This window comes from Mesocricetus auratus, unplaced genomic scaffold (assembly GCF_017639785.1).
Source record: "Mesocricetus auratus isolate SY011 unplaced genomic scaffold, BCM_Maur_2.0 Super-Scaffold_100015, whole genome shotgun sequence".
NCBI classification, from domain to species: Eukaryota; Metazoa; Chordata; class Mammalia; order Rodentia; family Cricetidae; genus Mesocricetus; species Mesocricetus auratus.
Window position 1 is genome coordinate 29,602,916 of NW_024429198.1, and position 24,094 is coordinate 29,627,009.

At 42.0% G+C, this 24,094-nt stretch overlaps 1 long non-coding RNA gene across 1 annotated transcript; it reads left to right on the forward strand.

The window, feature by feature from the left end:
* Positions 1 to 1,263: 1,263 nt before the first annotated feature.
* Positions 1,264 to 21,286, forward strand: LOC121144316. The gene is made up of 4 exons (XR_005881643.1): positions 1,264 to 1,345; positions 1,827 to 1,913; positions 2,987 to 3,046; positions 20,915 to 21,286. It is a non-coding gene; the product is annotated as an uncharacterized LOC121144316 (long non-coding RNA).
* Positions 21,287 to 24,094: the final 2,808 nt, after the last annotated feature.

Genomic DNA, 24,094 nt, shown 5'->3' on the forward strand with positions numbered 1-24,094 from the left:
TGTTGACAGTAGCAGATTTGTCATGACCATGGAGGAATAAATTTATTGACACCACAGGGTTAGATTTTGTTAGTGTGGAGAGAAACTCAGTAGTATGAACCATGTACCTTAGAATCAAAAAATTACTGCACAAAATTATGACAATAAAAGAAGGGTTTTAAACTGGAGAATTATACACTTGGGAAAACTAGAAACGTATATATTTGAGTTACAGTTTACTTGAGGGAATATTTTTATTTTTTAATCCAAATTATAAATAAATGCCATGAAATTCTAAAAGACATTTAAAATATGATTTAATATGGAGTTTAAAAGGGAATGTGAATGCATTTACATATAAAATTTCAATAAATTTGTAGAAGCCCGTATTTCTGTTATTTAGCAAACTTGCCTGAGAGGGTCACTGTTTTTAATAAATGGGACACTATGTGCAAATAATTTAATACATAAATATTCTAGCCACTCATTAGGTGCTCAATTATTTCAATATTGAATGAAAACTTAAAAACGGATTAAAATATCAATGTTTTGAGCTAAAACCACTACTATTAAAATTCTTATTATTTTTTTCAAACTAAGTCATTTTATAATCAATTAAAAACTTAGTTTAAAAGGGAAATTATGAGCAGGGACAGGCAGAGCATTGAAATCCTGTCAACACAAAAACAACAGGATAGGCCTTTATTGCATTCATTAGGATATGCATAGGGCTTCCAGCAAGTTCCAACCTTCAAAACACTGTTTTTCAAAAAAACTATTATTTAGAAATGAGAATACAAAACTGCTCAAATGAAAACCACTAGCACTACAAACACAAGGTCGTGTGAAACAGTGAATTGTGTGCAGAGCTTTGGCATCGTTTTTCACGCTCATGTATGACTAAGGGGTGAGGTTCCTGGGGGGGTCTCTGACAAATTAAAACAGTTGTTTTTGAAAACATTCTGGATTACAGTTTCCTCATTTCTTCTTTTATTGAACAAGTAATACATAACAGGCTCTCATTTTACCCGAGCCATGATCACGTTCAGCTTTTCATCAGAGGCTTTGGACTGGCCCCCTAGGAAATGCTTTCAAACTTCTTTCATTGTACCCTTGCCCACTTAGCTACTCATTTCTTTCCTTGATTCAAGAAGTGCTTTGGGCTTAAATAGACTTATTACACAATTTGGGTTGTGAATAGAGTCTGACCTTTAAAACAAAATGCTTTTAACCTTTCTAGAATGGTGCTGGAGATTCCAGAGCCTCAAGTTGCACTTGAATGCACTCCCGTGTCCCCGTAGGTCTGTCTGCAAGGTAGACCACAACCCAGCAAGGAGGAGAGCTGGAGGAAGGGTTGCTTTGGAAGGTCAGTATTGGGTATAGCTAAGACTGAGTCAATCTCACAGAGAACACTTTTGGTCCTCAGCTGTGTGGGTTACTCAAAAGTCCGTACTGGTTTCCTTGCAGGCTTGGGTGGCCTCTTTCAGCCGGGCAGTCAGGGAACACTATTTCCTTATCCCTGATGTCATTTTCAGACTTGGGACTCAAAACCACAGCACTCAATACAGAACATATCATGGAAGAAATGTGTTTTCTACCTTGTCCATGAAGCTAAAAGCATATCCATGAAGTGTTTAGGGTCAACTGACCTAAGTGAGTCACTCTCACCTACATCTACCAGCTATCAGGGAAGGCACAGGCAACATAGATCAATGAACAGTCAACAGACACCACTGCTCTGCCAAGGAGATGCAAGCAGGGATGAAAAGGACCTCAAATCGATTCTGTGTTTGTGGACATCACTGCTTGCTCTTCTTTAAGAATGTTTCCATTTACATACTCAACAGAGTCTAAGAAAACCAATTATGGAAGCAAGAACCAACGCCTCTGAGAACATCACACTTAGGCACTTCCCATCCAACTAAGATTGACAGGTGAGTGTAACTATTACTTGTCCCCATTTCTTTCTGGTTCATGGATACAGGGGAGTGCAGCACCTCTCTTGGGGACTCTGAGCCTCTGGATGTTGAGAGTCAATCATAAAAGCCAACTTAATTGCATGTCAGAGTTATAGTCTAACCTTGAACTGAGTGCAGCTATGGGAAGGTTTTAAAATCAGCCTCATATAAAATGGCTAGGGGTTGGAGGGTTCTATTCCAGTGATTCTCATCTGGAGGTTATCTTGTCCTTGGAGGTCAGGAGAGCATTGAGCATTGTCTTGTGTTACTCTCTACCTTAGTCTACCTCTTAGAACCTAGAGTTTGTGGGCTTGAGGGTAGGCTTGTACTCATCAAGCCCCAGTGACAATCGTCTCTTTTCCCAAACTAGTGCTGACTTTATAAGTAAGTGCTGATATTTGAACTCAGATCCCCATGGTTGTGCAGGAAGCACTCTTAACCACTGGGTTTTCTCTCTAGTCTTCACCTAGCTCTTTATGTACTGCACGGAAGCAGTTTACTGGCTGAGCATCTCCCAGATCCAAAGCTTTCTTCTCTTACAAGCTATCACTACACATATGACTACCAAATGGTATCCTGTATTCATGGGGATTTTACTCAGTGCTCTGGGTTATTTGAAGAAGTCCTCTGAAACACAGGATATGCCCTCAGCTGCAGTCACCTGAGCACATTCACTAGGTTCCCTTTTAAAGGGGCCCTGTCCATCTCCCATCTCTTTTTCCTCTCTCCCTCCCTCTCTCTCACCCCCTCTCTTCTGTCCCCAGAGCATAGTCACCCCTCTCCATTCCCCCTCTTCCCGTACACTTTTCCTGAATAAAAAATCCAATCTGTAGCAGGCAATAACTGCAACAATAACTTCAAAATCTGACATTTGGATTTTATCCTTGCTCTGAAATCCATCTTACCTGCTTGTAGCTAATATTTAACAAAGAATCTGGCTTGCATGGTGTCATTTACCAATGCTGTTGATTTCTTTTACCTCCTGCTAGCACTAATGACTTTTCCCCAGGCTTGAAATCTGACATATTTTTATTTTGTTTTGGTTCTAGGCCAAGGTAATAAAAGAGAAGGGCTCCACAATGTGGCATCTTCCAGAATTCCTCTGCCTGGTAATTTCTGTGCTTGTCTTCCTACAGCTCAATCAAGTAGACATACCTGCTCAGTTCTTATTCCTTGCAAGGCAGAGTGCATCGTTGCAGAAGTTTACCATGGTTCTCTAGCAGTTTTCTTACTCTCCTTTGATTTGCATTTTTAAAGTAACCTGGCAGTACCTTATTGCCTATTTTAAAAGCCTGATGACATGGGAATTTACATTTCCTACCTTCATGCAGGTATCATTTTCCCAAACATAAGATTTTGAAATGATAGCTTGTGGGCAAAAGACATTGTATTAGAAGGTGTCTTATACATCTTGTGCAAACATGGTGGGTCCTGAATGCCAGAGCAGAGGCCCAGAACCCACCCTCTGATTCCCGAACTTCCTGACTATTCTTCAAAGGCACTGTTGCTGGCCTTTCTCTGCCAGAATGACTGTCATTGCACTGATATTGTGGGATAATTATTCATACAGACATCCCAATGTGTCAGTAATGCCACCTTGAATTAAAGTATTGAGCCAGTGATTGGCTGGCCAGAATTAACCATAGAGTCCATGGAGGACAGAGGAGGACTGCTAGAAATGATGAGAAGAAGGGATTTCCAGGGTGAAGATATTTTGAAAAACATGTAGAGAGAGGATGAGCTAATAAACTCTCTACTATCCTTGGAATCATCAGATCTTTATCTAAATTTCAACTCCTGTGTTGTTTTTATTCTGTAACAATTTAGATATTCATTAAAGAAAATATAGGATAAAAGGGTAGATTATTGAATCTGCTTTCAAACTGAAATGGCAACTACTAATCTCAAATATTTTACGTTGGTATGAATTTTGTATATTCATGCAAATTTAAGCTTATTTTTAATACACTGTATTATATGTTTCTATTTCTTGTTAAATGTACCTATCAGGCTCATTTTAAAAATGTAGGATAAAGTTCTAGTCCTTGAAAGCTATTTAGGATAATAAGGAAATGCAGGGTAATAGTTAGTTATCTATAACAATCAAACTTACAGTCATGTTAAGTATATTTTCAAGGTCAATGAGAGACATATTTTAAATAGATAGATGGTCTTCACATACTTCAGAGACCTATGGAATATGGCATTTTAATGATTTAATGGTATAGGACTTTTCATGACTGTGAGACACATCTGCTGCAGACAGCATCAATTTACTCCAAAAGATGATGATTGGCATCACAAAACCTCTATATAGAATTGCTTTAATTTTTGACAGAGTTAGTCACTGGGCAAAGAAACTGCCTTTGCCTTGACTGCAGACAGCATGCTGTCCAAATTGGACAAGTAGGACCCAAAAAAGGAGATTGTAGAACGTTACCAAGACAAATCAGGACAGGACTTCAAAATTCTTGTTTCACAGAAAGGTCTGTCAGATATTTTAGACCCGCAGGCCAAAGACAGATGCCCCAGTGTTGCAGTGGAACCCTGGGTTGACGGTCTAAACAGCCAGATATCTCTGTCATTTCTTAATTTTGGAAGTTGCTTGCTTTTTACCTCGTAATATTATATCTTTTTTGAGTCTCTGATGGGGTTGAAGATTAGATAACTATAGTTCCAGTTTTTCTTAGTTATAATATAAAGTAAATTAGGTACAAAAATATTGACTCATGAGGTTAGCATAGATAATATAGTATTTTCCTTGAACTTGTCAAATACTAATGGACTGGACATTGTGAATGCATTTCTTACTTGGTATTTGTTCTTTTATGTTTTGTTTTGTTTTTTGTTTTGTTTTTCGAGACAGGGTTTCTCTGTGGCTTTGGAGGCTGTCCTGGAACTCGCTCGGTAGACCAGGCTGTTCTCGAACTCACAGTGATCCGCCTGCCTCTGCCTCCCAAGTGCTGGGATTAAAGGTGTGCGCCACCAACGCCCGGCGGTATTTGTTCTTATTGTATACAGTTTTACTATGTTAGAGTTAAAGCCTTTCCTTCTTAGAGACAGGAATTGGGAAATGCTGCAAGAGAATTGTTTGTGCAGCCATTCTATCCTGCCAATAATACCACCATGAATCAAAGGATGGAGCCAGATTCATTGACCAGGATTAGCGATAGTGTTCTTGGAGGACTGGGGAGGTCTTCTAGAGAAGACAGGAAGAGAGAAGAGAAGATTTACGAGGTATTTTGAGGGGAGGTGGTTTGAGGAAAAATATGGAGAGAGGGTCAGTCAATGGACTCTCCACTGTCCTTGGATTTATAAGGTTTTCCCTCAACTTCTGACTCGAGTTTTTATTATTCTGGAACAATTTAGATACTCATTACAGGCTGAGGCTTCTCACTCTGAGATGGAGGCATTGGGAAAGTATTTGCTGTGTCTATAAACAAGATATATCCCCTCAATCCGCAGTCATCAGGCATGTCCTTGGAGAGAGGGCAGATGCTGAGCAAGGCTGCAAGTTGTGGATTTGAGTGCCCCTGTGATGCCTCAAGCTCCTAGGCACGAGGTCAGGGTTCAGAAGGCCTCATTTCTGTCTGCCAGAGGAGCTCTCTGTGAGACATTGTGTCATCAAGGGGCAGAAGGCTTGAAGTTCCCTTTCCCCATGTCTTTCTATTGTAAATATTCTATGAAGGGCTTCTAACGTGAAAGCCAAAGTTTCCCCCATATTTTCCATCCATGGAGTTGCCAAAGCATTTGTTCACTAGTTGTACAGTGAGTTAATAAGGAAAAGGTAGGAAATGAAGCCAAGTGTGCCTGGAATACATAGTCACATTTGGAAAGAGATTGGAGTGTGCTGGAATGCAGGACAGGTTGAGCTGGAGCTTGGCCTGGAACCCAGTTTGCTCTGGTTGCAACAACAAGGCTTGCAAATCTGCAGATAGTATATCCCAGTCATTGCTTCTATCATCTTCATTCTGAACCTTCATCTGGGAGCTTTCTCCTGGCTCCACCCTGTGGTACTGTGATAAGGCACAAGAAGCTTATCCATAGGGGCTGAGGTGAGGGTGCTCAGAGATGCATCCCTGTCCCATGGTGACCGCAGAGAGGGCACTGCTGGTCTTTGCTCGTTTCTCAAGCACTGATGTCACTTCCTGCTTTATGTACTTCATAAAAGGAAAGCTCTGTGAGACTTGCCCAGAAACCGCCTTCTTCACAGTGACCCTCTCAAATCCAGTACCCCAACTCTCTTAGAAGTTGTGCTGTGAGATGTGGTCAGCTTGTCCTGAGGCTGGCTGGATCACTGTCAGCCCTTATCAGACCATCACTTGCCTTATCACTATTAGGAAACACAGGCAGTGTGTTTAGATGCCTTGTCCAGCATCAACAAAAGTCTCACTAACATAAGTAAAACAAATCCAATATTGAATTGTGGAGTATTCCTTCTACTGAATGAATAGACTTTTGTACTATTGTAAATTTTAAAGAAAGTCCTCAATAGAAACATTGCCAGTCAGGCTGTCTCCATTTCTGTGGTCACTAGGATCCTCTGCCCTGTTATTGTACATTTGGCTCTCCACCAACGAGAGACACCAGAAATACTCAGCCAAATATTTTGGTTTGCACATCACACTTAACATATCACTTTTGGGTCAAAGTATTGTTTGGGATCTATCATTTAATAACAGCCACCAGGACTGCAATCCCAACTGTTTGGAAGGATGAGACAAGAAGATCACAAATTTAAGATCAGACTTAGCTACAGAATGAGCTCCAAGCCAGTCAGGACAACTGAGTGAAACTGTGCCTCAATAATTATAAAGAAGGCTGGGGCTATGAGGGCATGAACCCATACCTACTCTTCTGGATCCTGAAGGAATGTATTCCCAAGACCACGTAGCACCTTCCAGGCCAGGCACTTCTCTGGACAGAGCAGGGTGGCTCAGCCTTACTTAGTGTGGTGATTTGGGATGTAAAGGGGAAGAACCATACTTAGAATGATAATGTCAAGCCCTTAATGTCAACCCCTAGGGACACACAAACATTCAGCATCAATATCCATTTGGCAACAGATTCTGTGAGCTGAACTTTGAAAAGAGAACTTGTGACTGGTGAGATGGGTCAAAGAGGAAAGACACTTGTGAGACACTGACAACCTGAGTTTGGTCCCTGGGACCCATAAGGTGGAAAGAGAGAAATGATTTTATTTTAGTGTGTTTTGGGTGTGAGAAAAAGAAGCTGTGTGTGTGTGTGTGTGTGTGTGTGTGTGTGTGTGTGTGTGTGTGTGTGTGTGTGTGTGTTACCATAACTCTTCCCGCCAGCCTGGTCCCAGTGTCCTACCAATTCCAAATAATACACAGACTCTATTAGTTACAATGCTGTTGACCAATGGTCCAGGGCTTCTCATTGGATAGTTCTGCCTTAAGTATTAACCCATAGGTATTAATATGTATATTTCTATAAGGTCTTATCTTACTGAGGATGCCAGTCTCATTAGTCCTACCATCCCAAGATCACATGATGACTCCCTACACTTGACTACAGTTCCCAGAATCCTCCTTGACTCCTAGTACCACCTATCTTGCTTCCCTTTTGGCCAACAGTGCTTTACTTATCAACCAATAAGACAAACATATACACAGGAGGACTTTCCGTATCGTGTGTGTGTGTGTGTGTGTGTATGCATCTGTGTCTGTGTGCATGCATGTGTGTTTACGTGTACCTGTGAACATGTGTGCAAATTTCTGTGCATAACTACAATACTTTACATCTTGATCTTCAAATTTACCACTCTTTTTCTGTTCTGATCATTTTTACTTTAACAAAACTTCTGACACACAGAAGACTTTTTTCTATAGAGAAAATTATTTCCACTTTTATACACAGTGGCAGAATATTTTCTCCCTTAGGAAAAACTCAAATGACAAAAAAAGCATAAGCCCTCCAAACCCAGAGAATGGCTAAATCCATCAATGTCCCTTCCATTCATGAGTACTATTAATCCAAACCTTAATTAGGGCATCCTATTTATTTCTCTTGGCTTATTTACCTTCATTCAGGGGAATTCATCACAGAACAAGGAATTATATCTCAAAAGTTTTACACACTTGATTATATATATTTCTTAGAGGAAATGCAGGCTGAAAAAGTGGTCCATCCCATGCTTACCCAGGTTGTAGTCTAGTTTTTATTGTGGTTTTATGCAAATGTAATATTTTAAGGTCTCTGAGTTTTCAAGCCTTTACTCCGGAGACAAGAAGTCAAGCAGTGCCTGACAGAACATGATTCATTGTGGCATCAGAAAGGATGGTGAATTTACCAGGGAGTCAAGATCAAGGCCAAGACCAGGCTTGTAACAGTGCTCCACCTAGATTTCCATGTAACTCACTGTTGGTGTATGTTGAAGAGTAGTTGAGCATGGGTTGCTGGCTTAATAAGTCATGATAGAGCATAAATATTTCCATGACCCCACAATCCCTGTGAAGTATATCCACACAAACTTAAATGCTTGATACACAGCTGAGATGGACTCTTCTCTGTCTCTATGAAGACTTCAGGATAACACCCTCTGATTCCAAAGGAGTGAGGAGCCCCAGCCTTGCCTAGTGAAATATTGATAAGTTTATGATTTGCAATGATTTTATGTCTTTGCTGATTTCCTCTGCCTGTGGTCAGCTTCCATTTCCCTGTGATTTTTACTCATCAAGAGTCAGAGGAAATTAGGCCAGAGTTCTTTCACTAGTTTCTACAATGACAACGATGTCCCCAGATGTAGGAACCTGCCATTACCTAGCTTCTTTATTTGGTCCATCATAAATATTTGATTCATCCTTTAAATAAGGCAGCTACCAGAGGAGCCACACAGATCTGCGTGTGTATGTAGAGGAGAGCAGAGTGGTTCACCATTCGTTGAGGATATTCATTCAGTAAGTTTAAGAAGTGTGTAAAATGCTCACTTTCAATAATTATCAAATCTTTAAAAGATACCCCTGCCCTCAAAAATCAAATATTGAGGTAGGCCACATAAAGTTGCTGGTATAAGCCTTATGGCATTTAAGAAGGCAACTGCTCATGATTTAATCTAAGTAACATGACCTCACATGACTGGGACACCTTTCAAATAATCATAAGATTCTGTGATGTACCTTATAGTTTCAATGAAACAAATATCAGTACTTGATACTCATTTTAGTTACATTTAAATTAATGAAATTTCATGCATGGGATGTTGAAATTATTCTTTTTAATAGTAACAAAGTACAAGAATATAGTGGCCCAGAGGAAAACATTGATTTTCATTTTCAAAAATATTAAATGCAGAGGCTGAATGGTTTCTGTCATCAAAATACACTGAAATCCAAATGGATACAAGTTATTGCATTAAAAAATGCTCATCTGCATGAATACTTGTAAAGTTTGGGAAACTTTGAAAAGAAAGTAATGCAGTTATCCATACTTCCAGTAATTAAAATGGATTATATGTAAATTAAAATATATGTAAATACATATATATTTATATACATACACACACACATATATATACATATTTATAAGCACAAAATAGAATACAAGCCAGACAGTTTCATAACTACTCATTCATTGCGTGGTTTCAGCACTGCAACATTAATGTCACTACCTTCCAGCTGACAATTTCATGGGTGATCAAAGGCAAAATAAATACAAGCCACCAGTATTCAGTATTGAATGCTCTGATGTGGCAATTTTGGGATTATAATCTAGAAATACATGTGCATTACACATTACAATATATATATAATGTATACATGAATACACTAAATTTAAAGTCTATTTATATAATATAAATTTATATTATAATGCATTATATTTTATTACAGAAGCTCATAATTTTAAGTAATACATGATTATCTTTAAGTAGTTCAAAAAATGGTTATTTTACTACAACTTTTAAAGGGTGATTTTGCTTGGGTCACACTTATAAATTTCCAAGGTTATCTTAATCCATGGGAAATTTAAATAACCTAAAAGAATAAAAGAACTCAAAGGAGATGAAGAAAGAAGGGGTTTGCCTGTATTCTTGGCTACGATCCTAGTTAATCCCTGAAGGGTACTATAACAGAGCTCCATCTTGGGCAACTTAAGAAATCACAGAAATGTATTCCCCACAGGTCTGGGATTGAGGGAAGCAAAAGCCAAGGCATATCTGACTATGTGAGGATTCATGCTCTGCATATCCTTGCTCTCCTCATGTTGAGGCTGGAGACCTCTCTGTGACTACTTTAATGGCTCACCAATCTTACTCAAGAGTATTCTAACCTCTTGTCCTGGCCACCTCCCAAATGTCTCATCCCCAAACATAAACACAAATTGGTGCTTAGGATTTCAACATACAAGTTTTTAGGTAAGAAGAATGTTCAGTTCATAATAAACACTATCATGAACAAGAAATGTTAGAACAAATGTGATTTTGTGTGCTTGGTGTCTATTTGAATCTACCTATCAAGCTGGATGGTGCACCAACAGGATCCCATGTTATCCCATCAGCACACAAAAGTATCTTAGACTGTTAACAAGCACTTTTTGTTTAATTCTTGTTAAATTGTTCCAGAGTCTTAAACGAAATCTGTTGCTTGCTACATTGATAAGTTCCTGTAGCTCCTTCCAAATGTTTTTGGGAAAGTTAGTGTCTGTTTCCCTAGAAGGTAGACGATGGGCTATTGGATGTAAGAAGGACAACCTGAGTGGTAACCTGATGGTACTTCCATCCCATCCTTGGTAAATTATGGAAAGACTCTTCATGCTGGTCTGTTGGGGTGGACTTGGAAACCTACTAGGAAGTTGGAAATTGGCTGTTGTCTCTAGCTTGGAGGCTGGAAGTCTGTCTCACCCCACATGGTAGTGTGAGGCTAGACACCTTGAGCTGTTTGACCCCAATACTCTTTCTTCATCCTGTGCTTGCTCCTAGGTCATACATATTTCCCCTGAGGAGCACACATTCATCAGAGTCACAGCCTGCCTTGTCATTGCTTTCTTATCCCTCCATGCCTGTCTTGCATGAGGCTTTCAACAATGGAGAGCTCGTTGGCTCCCTGTCATATTGTACATGTGTTTTGAATGGAAGAATGAAACCTTCTGGTACATACTTCATCGTAGCATGATCTAGAATGTGCCCACTCCCAAAGCACAGCCTGGCTAGAGCTTCCCAAGCAGTGCTATTTAGCTTGGCCCAATGAGAGTGTGTCCTGGTACTCGACAGGGGAGACATGGTGCTATAACACCTTCCGACATGATCTTGGAAGCAGATAGAATACACAAGGCATCCTCTGAAAGCAGTGATGTCTGGACGGTCATTGTCCATATCTATAGAGGAACTTGTATAAACAATGCATTAGGACTGGTAAAAGAGTGGAGCTCTCCTGATTTGTTTGTAAATTTGCTCACCTATCTTTTTAATTGTGCCTGGTTGGGAGGGGCCTCCGTTTCTCTTTGTTCCACAGCTTACATGGATGCAGGCCCCTTGAAGACAGATTACACTTCTTTTTTGGACCCATTAGCAAGGCATGAGCCTAAATGTTTGTTAGTGGAATCTTCTTGAATTAGAACTGCCCCCAAAGCCAAATCAAGTAGCTTAACAATTCTGCCAGGGTGGCCAGCAAATCCTTCACCCAAACTTTGATCCCATAGAGGCCTACAGGATTTCAAGGCTTTCTGTCTTAGAAGATGTGATGGACAGTAACCAATGGCTTTATTTCTTTTTTCTTTTTCTTTCTCTCCTTTAAGTTAAAGTCACATGGTGTAAAAGCAAATAAAATGTTTGCAGTCCCAGCACTGTTGCCTCAAGCCCCATGGCAGCCCTGAGTTTTTAGCAATTGGTACAGGCTTCCAGATCCAATTTTTGCATAGGCCACACATTTCCATAATCACTCCTCCTGCCTGTCCCCGCCCGCTGTGTTTTCCATTGCCATTTTATCACTGCGCGCCTAAGCTCCGTCAATATTCAAGTTAGTGCTCTAAAATGAAACTATAAATTTCAATTTGGAGAGAATAAGCCCTCATTTGGGTTCATACGTTTGAAATAACACATTACCCTGGGCTGCAGCTAGGTTGCAAGTTCCTGGTGCTGTTTAATGCGTTTGACAATGGATGATCCACTCTGCAGAGGAGAGCCAGCATCTGTGAGTGGTGAGGCTGCTCTCAAGGCAGCGTTTATGAGAGCCGTCAGTCAGTCAGAGCTGCTTCTGAGACTCATACTAAAGACATCTGACACACTCACCGGTGTGCCATTGTCTGCAGCTTCAAGACTTGGTTGCTGTCTTTTAAGGGTCAGCAGAACAAAGCAAAGCCTAATTTAAGCATTAGAAACATGGCAGTAGAGACAAAGCCCTGCTCAAAAGTGGGAGAGGGACATACAGGGCAACTCGGGTGCTCAGGAGAAGATAATATGAGCACAGACGCGGTGAGTCCAGTGACAGCAGCCCCATCTCACTATTGATTTTTGCATCATCCTTAAGACCATATCTATATTGCACATGCATGAGAAAGCAGCTGTGCATCTTCCTTTACCAAAAAATAAAAAAAAGGATTTTATCTTTTACTGAACCAGAAACATAAGAGCACTGACTAAAGATACACTACACACCATCACAAGGAAGGGATTGCTCAGGACCAGTGCATAGTCAAGGATTCAGGATCAGACGCCTCCCATAACAGTCACCCCAGAAAACAAAACAAGTGGCAGCACAGTATTTTAAGGAAGTAGCTGAGCTGGTATGAGTTTTGTTGAATGGCTTTCATTTTTGGCCACAGCAGCATAAGTCAGACCAAGGTGACTTGCAGGCAGCTGAACTGTGAGACTGGAGACTGGAGACTGGAGATATTTGTTACGTCACGGGTAGATGGTACACGTCACCAATACTGTGGCACCTAGCATTCACTATGGTTATGTACTGTTACTGCATGGAGACAGAAATGGAGCCTAACTGATGGTGTGTTTCCCTACCAGGCATAGAATTCTGGGTTTGATCCGCAGCACTGTGTATATTGGGCATGGTGGCACACATCTATAACCACAGCGGTAAGGAAGTGGAGGCAGGAAGATCAGAGATAAAAAGACATCCTAGCACTATATAGCAGGTTTGAAGCTGGCCTAGGCTATATGAGTCCTTTGGATGCTCTTTTCACTTATTACTTCAATCAGTTTGCATAAAAGTTCTGCAAAGAAAATAATAGTTCTTAATATGGGTGGGCCTCTTTTAAATGGGAATTACATGCATACTGATTTCGAATCCAAGTCTGTTATTCCAAAATTTCATTAATTTACTCTTTAAATTTTGCCTCAGTAAATCTAACTCTGAATACTTTTGATGACATTTCATATCCCCATCCAGAAACACAGTTGAGAAATGTCCTCAAGGTCTCTTTCCTCTTTGGCTTCCCATTTTCAGTCTTCACCTCGCTGGAGTAGGTAGCAAAAGAACAGGAGATTCTACCTCCTCTCTACAAGAAGACTTTCTGGCCATAGTGATGGTGGGATCAGCCATGATACTCCTAACTTTTTACATGGTGTAGATTCACTGACCCCATCACTAAAGACAATATATAAGTCACATGGAACTAAGGAAATCCCTTTAACAACATGTGCTGTTGGGACATCGTGAATTAGGACAAGAGGGAAGCATTGCACACATATTAAAAAGCCCCAAATCTAGACTATTAACTCCTTGGAGAAGGGGTGGTATTAGAGGGAGTCTTATTGATGTCCTACAGTCATACAGATGGAAGTTTGGCATGTTATTTTGTTGTTGTTGTTGTTGTTGTTGTTAAACTGAAGAAACTTCATGTGATCTCATCATCTTGGTATCTGTCCAAAGGAGGTGAAAACTCACATGCATATGTGTGGATGCCCATAACATCTTAATTCCTCATTGACTGAGTACGAAAGTAACTCCGTGAAAATGTGGTACAAATACACAATTTTCAGGTAAATGGGTGGAACTGGAAAATATTATATTGAGTGAGGCAACTATGACCCAGAAAGAAAAACTTCTCTCTCTCTCTCTCTCTCTCTCTCTCTCTCTCTCTCTCTCTCTCTCTCTCTCTCTCTCTCTCTCTCTCTCTCTCTCTCCTCAGTTCCTAGCTACAAATCTTCAGTTGTGAGTATGTGAGCTGTAGTAAGCACAGGGAAGTAAAAAGTCACCAAGGGGATGTTACAGAGGGGACTAGCAGAATACAGAAAGAAATGGGGCAATGTCCTGAAACTGGGGAGGAGAGAAGGACAATAAAGAAGGGAGAAAGGGAAGAGGGATAAATAATGCTGTGAATGTATTGAAACCTCATAGGGAGTCTAGTTATTTTATATTTACCTAAAATCGCAAATGATAGGTATAAGTATATGTGTTTACACACATGCAGAAAATATATATTATATAAAATATATTTTTGTGGTGATAATGCTCACGACTTCATAGCTTATTGAACAAAAAATCCAGTACAAGTCATGGGAAACATTGTTCTTGTTTTGAGCTGTTTGTCAGAGTCTCAGGGACCCCAGACTGATTGTTGTTGTGTTTGGTAAAATCCCAGAATTTGAAGGTAAGTCCTTATTAATGAAGATGCCACATACTTGAGACAAGGGACTTGAAAGGATTGAACTGGATCTGACCTGGTAGCCTCCTCCCTGAGGAGTAGCTCTCATAGTATCAGAAGACACTATACACTCTGACAAGGGAAAGAGGCAACCAATAGTTCCACCCAGCTGTGACACCTATATGTTGGGGAAGTCTTATGCTAATAAAGCACTGTCTGGCCAATAGGAATCTAGATAGGTGGGGCTAGGAATCCGGGAGGATTCTGGGTAGGAGAAACACAGGAGAGTCGAGATGTAACCGCCATTAGGGGTAGGAAGCTCGGAAACTATTCTCCGGTAAGAGACATACTTAGATTAACAATTATGGGGTAATTACTTAAAGCAGAGCTAGCCAGTAAGAGACAAACAAGGCCAACAGCTTCATAATGAATATAGCTTCCTGTGAGTTTATTTGGGACTGATGCGGATCTAGAACCAGGCTGGCGCAGCAGAGCCCAGGCGACTGGCGGGGGACAAACCAAAGCGGCTAGCAAAGAAAAAGCTTCCCTTAACACCTATAGACCGTACAATGACCACTAATGCAAGATAGTGGCACCCTTATCTTGGCAGTAATGAACAGTTTTCTCATTGGACTTAATGACCTCTAAGCAGGAGGGAAATCATGCCTGATATTATAAACCTAGTCAACTTACTAGTGGCTAGTGGGATCATGGATCTAAGATGAGAGCCTATTGCTTTCACTTTCCTGATACAACCAATAGAATTCCTAACTGTATTCTGCGTATTCATCCTTACTCCCCTCATCAGCAAGCATTCTTTCTGAAGCAGATTAACAGGCTAAACTGCAGAGAACAACAAACCATGTGGTGCCCAAAGAATATATTTCAACACAAACCTTATGCATAAGGCTGAGGAAAAAGTCAGAAAGAGGAAGACCCAGATAATTCTTAACACTATGGCCACCCAAAGACCTGCACAATGACACCACTTGTTGACATGGCAATGCCAAAGGGGGGGGGGTGCACAGGGTCCTATCCCTGGAGGAAAAGTTACAGGAAATTAATGACTGCTTGAGAACAAGAATTCATCTTCCCTAGGAATAAGGCTTCTAGTTAGGGGAGAGAGGCTATAAGCAATATAAAACTGAATCAGAAGGTTGTATTTATTTATGTATTCATATATTTGTATATGTGGATAACAATACTTGTAGAGAGAAGGCTTTTCCTTGCCAGCAGCTTTGGTTTTTCCCCATCAGTCGCCTGGTCTCAATGGGTTCAGGTAGGAGACAGTCACAGCTAACAGGACTTTCTCACATGCCCTGGGCCCCTCACACATTACCTCCCTCTGAGATCATGTTCTTGTCCTTGTTCCTATTCTTCTTGGCTTCATTTTTTTTTGTTTTTTTTTTTGTTTTGTTTTGTTTTGTTTGGTTTTTTTTAATAGGGTTTCCCTGTGTAACTTCGGAACCTGTCCTGGAAATAGCTCTTGTAGACCAGGCTGGTCTCGAACTCACAGAGATCTGCCAGCCTCTGCCTCCCAAGTGCTTGGATTAAAGGTGTGAGCCACCACCTTCACCTGGTTCTTGACTTCATCTTATAAATAGTTCATTACATCAGAATCTGCAATTATATACTTATTTTAGTGCACACACACACACACACACACACACACACACACATACGTTCATTCCTGGGGGACCAGAGGACAACCTCAGTAGTCATTCCCTGGCCTGGAATTTGCCAATTAGACTACATTCTGGTTGGCCAATGAGCCCCTGTCACCCACCAGTCTGCATCTCTCCAGTGCTGGGATTGAAAGTACACAGGCCCACACACTCTGCACTTTTATTTGGGCTCTGGGAATGGAAATGAAGCCCTCATGTTTGGAAAGCAATGCTGTATTGACTGAGCTGTCTCCTGTGCCCCAAGCTTGCATATACCCCAGATTTCCTTGCAGTGTATTTATGCCTTTTCTGAACTTTGCTACATCTTCCTCACAGCTGGTCCAGATGTCTGAATTGCTCTGTATGTGGTTGTGCAGAGGTGGTGATTCTAGTCCCTAAAGAAGCATTTTTTTTGCAAAGTAACCACTTCTCCATCACAATGCCAAGACTTACCCTGGGCAGGTCCCTGGAGGGATTCTGCACTTTCATTGACCCTAATGCTGTAACAACTGTCTAGACACTTCTAGGCATGGGCCCAAGGCAAAGGAGAACCTCATGCAGCAAGCCAATGGGATAGTCCCAAGGCAATTCTGAATCTGATTCCTGGGTCTGAATTGGACCTGACACATCTCAGTGTGATTGACAACAAAGGTCGAACACTCTTAGAATTTTCTAAGAAAAGGGCCCAGCTGGGTCCGATCTCTACCAAGCAGCTGTAGAGCAAAGACCTTGGTCACAGGGCTGCGGGTGCTGGTGTTTACATGCTGTGATTGTTGCCTGGTTCTTTTCAACACTCTCCAGCTTGGCAATTTGTCTCAGCTTCAAGCAGGTGTTTGTTATGACCGGGAACACAGGACTGGGCTGGTCTTTTGAGTGTGCTGGCTGAGCAAATGAATGTTGCCTACAAACTTTCCCCAGGCTATGTGACGACTACCCAGCCTGCTTCCAGCTACTCTAATCTAGCTCAGGGACATGCGGGCACATAAAAGCCTTTGTATCTCCTACCTCACACTTTTTAATTGATATATTCTGCCCACTGCAGACTCCCTCAGTGTTTGATGCAACGGTTTGATTATGCACAGGCGTGGATCTATTGGGGCTGGATAAATGAGCATGAAATCAAGGGAAGGAAAGCCTTGGAAATGTGATAAAGAAGAGTGTGCACTCATGGGCTCACCTTTGATTTGGAAGGTTGGACTGATGGAAAAATGATGAGCTTCACATTGAAGACAAAGGAGAATAATGAGGTCTTAATAATGTCACAGACATGGTAATCTTGCATGTGTGTATGTATAAATATATATACATACACACACTTGATATCAATGTGCAGTTCACAGATTATCAAGCTTGGCTTCAGATATCTGTATTTCAAAATCACTAGTTCTTCCCAATCCCTCAAAATGCTGATTTGGAGTTAATTTCTAGTGACAAGTAGGAGAGCTATGACTTCTTTTTGGATTTGCTCATGATGTGGGGTCTATAGATGCTTCTGAGCAGTGCAAATAGCATTTCAGATGAGCTGCTGCGCTTCTGGGCACCCTATGAACCATACATTGACTTTCACCACACTACAGCTATCTTACCAAAAGAATTCAGTTCCTCATTCTATGCATTTCTCTGGCTCTGTGTCCATTATGTGGAAGGAGGGTCAATGTCCTCTCAGTTGGGCATCTTTAACATCTAAGTCATATTAGGAAACATGACTGATAAAGTGATAAGCAGGACAGAGATTACCAACCTCGTGTGTGTCTCGGGATAGGAGTCAGATGTCATCTATGCACAAGGCTTGATCAAGCTCTACTTTCTGGACCATGCAGACATTGCTAGCATCTCAATCCATGCACTATTTTCAGGATTTCAGGGTCCATGTCTCCTTCTGCTTTTTCGCACTGGAAACAAATTGAACAACCCAAAGAGCTAAACAACAGCCATGGACTAGATCTTAAAAAAACACAGTAAGAAAAGTCATTTTATGTTAAGAATTTTGCTTTAGAATAGAATTATTTTCTTTTATATGATTATTTGTATTTATGTGTACTGGTATTTTTGTCAACATGTATATAAGCATACCATGCTTGTGCCTGGTTCCTGAGGAGGTCCAAAGAGAGTGTCTGATGAACTGCAAATGGACTTACATAGGCTGTGAGCAATTGTATGGGTACTGGGCCTAGAACCTTGATCCTCTGAGGAGAGCAACAGGTGCTCTTATCCACTTAGTCAGTTCTCCAGTCCCTTGAATTACTAAATAAGCTACATCATTTGCCTGTCTGTGCCTGGTTAGACTCCCTCTCCAGAGAGGAGTTTAATGAGGTGGAAGATTTCCATAGATCAGATAAGCCATAGACCACTTGGCTGTAGGGAAAATGAAGTCACAGATTTGGACCACAAGATTCTATGTGTTTTCTGTTCCAGAGCTATCTCATTGAGATACTGTAAAATCTGGTCTGTCCTGATATCAACAAGTTAAGAAATTTTACTTAGTCACAGGCCTCAAACTTGTCAAAACCTTTAAAATGTCTTTGAACCCCATTCAAAAGATAAGAAAATGCATTAACTCTAGGGGCATTTTTGTCATGGCTGATATCATGGGTCCTAGTGTGATAGCCACTCTGTGCAAATGTGGCCTTTCTTTTTTAAAACAGGATTTCAGTCAGATGACCACACAGCATGTGTCTGGTGTTTAGAGTCCCAGCCAGCTTCATCAGTATCCTAGGCATCTGGCCTCTTGAAGAGACCACAATATAGCTGTTTAGGATAGTAGGTTCAAACTCTATCCTACATTCAAGGGGGAATTGGTGGAAAACGACAGGTGTTGGCATTTATTGTTTCTGTTTCTCCCCCTGATCTTGATGGGATTAGGCTTTTAGTGACCCTATGTTGGAAGTTGGGCTGTGAGAGATGTCAGCTTCTGGCCTGCATGTTTTACAGGAGTATTGAATATTGATTCCAGTTCCTAGTGATTGCATGGCAAATAATACACCAACTGAGTCATCTCTTGAGCCCTGGTGAGATCTTGGAAGTTTCAAGGCTGACTTTGCTGTTCCTAGAGGAATGTATTAGCTCTTTGAGATCAAAGACAGAATGGGGACTTATTCGATGATTTTTGGATAATTATCAAATCTTTAATCAGATAGACGAGGCCCAAGGATGATACCATCCAGTGTGCCTTTCAACTTCCTCTTGGGGTTCCAGCCATTTCCTTGAATGTCATTCAATATCTTATTCTAGGATCTCAGTGACAGACACTCTTTCTCAGATCTGGTTCCCATTTCCCCTTCTTGGGATCAGCTTCCTACTTCCCTTTTGTCACCCATCTTCATCTTTCAGGTCATAACCCAGGGAAGACTTTTTGGCCAAGTCTCCTAACAAAAGAAAACATCATGTCACTCATAGTATATGGTTCCTCAGCATCTCTTTCTCTCTTCCCATTTGTGACACATGTGATTATCTTGCACTGGAATTGTGGGTGCCTAGTTCTCCAACCATACTGTACCCTTTGGGGGAGCACCTGCTACTGTACTGAGCTTCTTGTGTCCCCAGCAGTAACACCAGTATGCAATGAGAACGGTTCAAGGAAATACAGGATGGTTATCAGATGTGATAGAGTTAAGGTTAGGGCTGAGAGATAGACTTGGTCATGGAACCTGTAGATGGCATAGGGGGACAAAGATAGAATGAAGGAGTGAGGCAGACTGAGTTCAGACAACCTTGTTGAGACTACCACATGACAGGAAACAATAAGGGAACTTCAGTAAGGAACAGAGAGCATGAGAGATGTAGCAGAGACAACATTAGCTCAGGGTGGTGATTCACTGTGTGTGATTCATAAAAGGAGTAGAATAGAGGGGACTCCACACTTGAGCTATTGGTTGAGTGAAGAATGGGGCCACTGCTAATTGAGGCAGTGGTACGGAAGAAAGACTGTTAGAAGAATTAGGGGCCATCCATGTGAATGACACTGTGACACACAGAGGGGATAGCATGGTGTGGGTGCCGCTCAGCAAACACATAAATGGTGGCTGTGGAAATCCCTACATAGACAGTAAAAGATGATGATATGTGAGCACCGGACCTCACATGGAGAGAAGGGTCAGCAGTAAGACTGCCAGAGCTAAAGAGGACGGAGATGCCCTGGCAAATGAAGATGTTTCTTAAGCTTAGAAAGGATTTGATGGGGGAGGAAGGAGACCTTTCTTGGGGGCAAAGGGTCCCTTCTGTTTGCAGCTGCATCAAAGGGACACCCAACAGGTGTTAGACAATGAACATGGGCTGGAAGCGGAGGAGTGACCTGTGTGAAGAAGACTGCACGTTTGCCCCCCAGGTGTCTGCACACGGTGACGAGAAGGGTGAAGGTCAAGTCTAGGGTTCAGAGTGAAGGGAACCTAGGGGACTTTGAGGTGCTCAGGTACTAAGAATAGCATTAATGGTACCAGTCTCTTCTGAGCCTCAGAAGAGAGGAGGCCATGCGTATGAAGAGAAATGTGATCAGAGTCAGAGGCTGACTCGGGAGATGGGAGGAACAAAAGTGTGTGACTAGCAGAGTCCATGTCTCCCAAGGGAAGAGCCATGTGCTGCAGCCTCTATTTGCTCACCAGACTCATTACTCTGAGCACTGTAGCTCCAGTGGCCTCTCATAAGAAACCATTGCAGTAGACATTGGATGTCAATAGAATAATGTGAAATTTAAAACAGTGAAACCTTAGATGAGTTTGAAATCTTAGACATCCCAGTATTTCATTTTCTTGTCAACAGTCACTGGGTGATCCCTGGAAAGTGAAAGTTTATAAAGTCTGGTGTGATGATTCATCTTCATTGTCAACTCTTGAGGAGGGGGAGTTTGACTCATCATGGAAACACGTACTTCAAGGTATATCTTTGAGCTTATTTCCAGAAGTATTTAACTGAAGAGGGAAGATCCACCCAGAATGCAGGCAGCTTTGTTCCATGGGATCTGACGTAGACTGAATAAAAAGAAGAAAGTGATGTGAACCCCAGCACCCATTCCTGTTTCAGGACTACTGATGCCATCTGACCCCCTACCCAAGCTCCTGTCAGTATACCTTCACAGTCATGATGGACTGCACCTACAGACTGTGAGACAGAATAAAGCTTTCCCTCCTAAAATTGCTTTTGCTGGGTATTTTGTCAGAGCAATGAGGGAAAAAATGGATACAGAAAAGATATGGTGTCTTTTGGTCACAGACCTTATGGAACAAGGGTACTGGACACCTGCACAGTTCTCTGAGTGATTCAAGTCCTATGTGTTTGCTAAGTAAGCCAGGGCAGTCAAGAGTCCCAGATGGAGGAGCTGCCCCAGCATTGGCAGAAAATGGAATCTGTAGGCCTCTATGACCCCCACAACAAGGCCCAGCTCTCGGGCAGAGCTTTGAAGGTCCAGGACCTGAATTTGGAGTGGTATCCCCCCTCATATGAATGAGTGGAAACTCTTGTCAGGCCTAGCACTAAGCCAAGACTCCCAGAGAGACAAGGAAGTAAGAGAGGGGGTGTTGTGCAGAAGGACTGTGTTGTCTCTCTAATTGCTTTTTTTGAACAAAAGGTGACAGGAACTAAACATGGACATGCCCAGGGCTTCTATTTCAGTCAGTGCTGTGTCCTGGCTGAGGTGGGCAGGCAGCTGGTGATGTGCACGGGTAAGAAGACTCTGCTTTTCTGTCTTTTCCCTTCTGGTGTCCCCTGTCTTAAAGGTCAAATACGGCAGGGCTCAAATGCTGGCAGCAACCAACAAGCAAACAGCAACAAATAACGTCTTTGACACAAGGGAGGAAACAGTTGAACCCATGTCAAACGGGTCCCCATCTGAGTGGCACCAGTCAGCAGCAGTTAACAGCTGTTATATAAACACGATGGAATGCACTCGCTGCTCCGAGCAGTGGAAAAGGTTGGTCATTGGCCACTGGGGATGCCCGGTACCCATGCTGCTCTCCAGCTGTGGTGCAAGTGTGTTTGAATAAAACCTTAGCCCTCATAACAGGGAGCTTGATAGAGTGTTAACAATCCTCAGCTCCAGGCTGAGCTGTTAACCAACAAAGTCGTCATTAACTGCTGGTAATAAGTGCATTTGGGGGATTATTGCTTAATTACGAATGAGAGCGTCAAAGCCGAGCCGCCTCCGACAGTGAAGTAGTTTGCTTGGAAGCTGTTTAACCACAGCCTTCTTTGTCATAGTCTCTCTCTGCCACTGAAAGCTATAGAAGGTTCTGGAGGGATCCCTGCATGGTCAGGCGCTTCACACATCTCCAGGTTGCTTTAGGCTTCCCCTGGAACTGTGCTCTCTGTGGGCATTAAGCAAGCAAGATAGAGCTGCAGGTAGCAAATGACCTCTCAGAACTCCTGGTTTATTATAGACAGAGATAAGTCACTCTGATGCGGAGAATCTGCATCCCAACCACAACCAGAAAAAGTCCCTTTATGAACAAGTCACTCACACACACACACACACACACACACACGTACATGCATAGCTGCTGCATGCATGCATACACTCACACACTTGTACACATACACGTGCGCACACACACACATTTATACACTTACCTAAATCATGGTAAGGGTTTGAGTGGTATTTCAGGACCCTAAATATTGAGATTTACTTTGATCATGTCCCCTTGTGGAGAGAGTGAACACTGAAACTCTCTGAGACTGTAGACATGCTGGGACCAGCACCATAATTTCCCTCTAGTTCTTGCCTTAGGCTTTGTTTCCCTGTTTCCTTGGCAGGGAGGGCACCTGTTCGACCCCACTATGCTGATGCTCTTGGTTTAGTCATGCCTCTGCTACTGCCTTCTTGGGAGGTCCTTGGGCAGGTCACAACCCTGGGTCTACAGGGGCCACGGCTCTCCGTGCTATTCATTCAGTGGTGAGAACAGGAGGGGGCTTGTTTGAACTTCAGCAGATCAGCAATTTAATTCACAGCCATTCAGCTACTCCAGTGACCAGAGGATTTTAATGAACCTGCCATGTCACAAAAAAGAAAAAAATGACCAGAAGGTGTGCACCAACTTCTGCCCATGTATATATGATTATGTCATTATTTGTCAATTCATATTCATTATTTATATATATTTTTTAGCTATACTGGGATGTGAACTTCAGGCCTTGCACATGCTAGGCAAGGATTTTACCACTGAGCACCATAGCAGCGTATGTGTCACATATTGAGTCTTCACTGTGATTTTGTTTGTTTTTTTTCTTGTTTGTTTGTTTTGGTTTTTTGAGACAGAGTTTCTCTGTGGCTTTGGAGGATGTCCTTGTAGACCAGGCTGGTCTCGAACTCACAGAGATCTGCCTGCCTCTGCCTCCTGAGTGCTGGGATTAGAGGCATGTGCCACCATCTCCCGGCCACTGTGATTTTCTTTGTGGATCTTGTAAGCATGTAATGTTTCTTTCTTCTGACACATCCCTGCCTGGAGGAGGAATGTAGAGAAGTTTCTGGAATTTGAGGACTACTGATGCTCCTAGAGAGAGACTCATGAAGACAGATGAACTTGTAATAAACAGGGATACTATTGTAAGAAAGAATATCCTTACATCCTATGCCCGGCTCCCAACAGGACCAACCTGGCCTCAAAGAGCATCCCAAGAGGGTCCAGTCAGGGAACTCTCTTCGGGAATCATGGGTGACAAGGACAAGGAATCTCCATATTTTTCCCTTAAAGCAATAGCAGACTGGGATCCTATCCCTGCGTGGAAGAGAGCCCAAGGGAGAAATAATTCTACAGTCTCCTGTGCTTTCACTGTTCTGGAAGGAACCTACCTGAGCCTTGCTTACACTCCTGGAATCGCAAACTTGGGGACCACTTAGGGACAGACTGAAGGATGTCTGTTCTGTAGAGCAGCTGACTGGTGGAGAAGAGGATGCTCAGAAGAAGCCTGGAGGGAACACTGTAGCCCAGAGGCTTCATCACAGGGACT